The sequence below is a fragment of the Schistocerca americana genome, chromosome X, assembly GCF_021461395.2.
Source record: "Schistocerca americana isolate TAMUIC-IGC-003095 chromosome X, iqSchAmer2.1, whole genome shotgun sequence".
Taxonomy (NCBI): domain Eukaryota; kingdom Metazoa; phylum Arthropoda; class Insecta; order Orthoptera; family Acrididae; genus Schistocerca; species Schistocerca americana.
Window position 1 is genome coordinate 792,544,633 of NC_060130.1, and position 1,907 is coordinate 792,546,539.

Here is a 1,907-nt window from a genome sequence, read left to right on the forward strand (position 1 = left end):
CCATGGAATAGACTGGGCCCTCTGGTCCAATTGGACCGATCTTTGGAGGAGGAGATTATGGTTTAACGTCCCGCCGACAACGAGGTCATTAGAGACGGAGCACAAGCTCGGATTAGGGAAGGATTGGAAAGGAAATCGGCCGTGCCCTTTCAAAGGAACCATCCTGGCATTTGCCTGAAACGATTTAGGGAAATCACGGAAAACAAAATGGTTCAAATGGCTCTAAGCATTATGGGACTTAACATCTGAGGTCGTCAGTCCCCTAGACTTAGAACCACTTATACCTAACTAACCTAAGGACATCACTCACATCCATGCCCGAGGCAGGATTCGAACCTGCGACCGTAGCAGCCGCGTGGTTCCGGACTGAAGCACCTAGAACCGCTCGACCACAGCGGCCGGCCTCACGGAAAACCTAAATCAGGATGGCAGGAGACGGGTTTGAACCGTCGTCCTCCCGAATGCGAGTCCAGTGTGCTAACCACTGCGCCATCTCGCTCGGTATCCGATCTTTGGCTGGAAATGTTTATGTTCGGCTACTTGGAGACCATTTACAGCCATTCATGAACTTCATGTTCGCAAACAACGATGGAATTTTTATGGATAACAACGCACCTCACCGACCCACAACTGTCGCGACTGTTTCAAGAAATTCTGGACAATTCGAGCGAATAATTTGGCTACCCACCGATTTATGGGGCGTTATTCAGAGGTCAGTTCGTGCACAAAATCCTGTACTGGCAACACATTCATAATTATGGACGCTATACAGGTCGCAAGGTTCTATATTTCTGCAGCCGACTTCCAACGACTTGTTTAGTCCATGCCACGTCGACTTCCCGCACTGCGCTGGGCAAAGGAGGTCCGTCACGATGTAGGGAGGTATCCCACGACTTTAGTCACCTCATTGTAGAAGTGTGTATCACTTTTTTACTTGATAAAATTGCAATATTTTGATACTTTATGCAAGCGCCTCACTATCCTGAAGCAAGAAGCGCATGCGGCCCGCGAACCTCGTTGTGGCCACCGCTATTATAGCCCTTACATATTTAGCTGAATTTATCGCCTTTAAATTAGTGTCACTTATAATGTAACCGAAATTTAACGGAATTTTTTATTTCTCCTGTAGAGGACCTCACAGTTTTCATTGCTTTTTGCACAACAGCAATGGCACTCCGTCTTCAGGCCACAAGTTGCCCATCGGGACCATCCGACCGCCGTGTCATCATCAGCTGAGGATGCGGACAGGAGGGGCGTGTGGTCAGCACACCGCACTCCCGGTCGTTATGATGTTTTTCTTTGACCGGAGCCGCTACTAGTCGGTCGAGTAGCTCCTCAGTTCGCATGCTCAACAGCAATACCTTGTATAAATCTTTTTGCAGTTACTTTCCATCTCACTGCGCCTTTTCCGGACGGTAAACGACCGCGTCATCAGCAAACAATGTACAAGAGCAGCTCGTTTACACAGATTAAGAGCAGCAGAGGGCCTACAACACTTCCTCGGGGAGGCTCAGATGTCACTTCGTCTTTAGTAGTTGATTTCCCATCAATTACTGCGAACTGTAGGCTTTCTAACATGAAATCTCGAATTCAGTCGCACAACTCAGACGATACTCCACAGGCACGCGATTTGATTAGGAACTGTGTCAAAAGCCTTCCGGAAAGGTAGAAATATGGAATCAGCTAGAAATCTGACGATAACACTCATTACTTCATTCAATAAAGATACAGTTGTGTTTTACAAGAACGATACTTTCTGAACCCGAGGTGATTTTGAGTCAATAGATCGGTTTCTTTGAGATATTGCATGATGTTGGAACGCAGTATACGTTCAAAAATTCTACCACGTATCAATGTCGATGATATGAATTAATTTATGAATGACGTAATATTTTTCTGGTTTATTA

The 1,907-nt window shown here is 46.3% G+C and overlaps 1 non-coding gene across 1 annotated transcript; it reads right to left on the bottom strand.

Annotated features, from left to right (window-relative positions):
• Positions 1-426: 426 nt before the first annotated feature.
• Trnaa-cgc lies at positions 427-499 on the bottom strand. Its single transcript has one exon. It is a non-coding gene; the product is annotated as a tRNA-Ala (tRNA).
• Between the last annotated feature and the right edge of the window lie 1,408 nt (positions 500-1,907).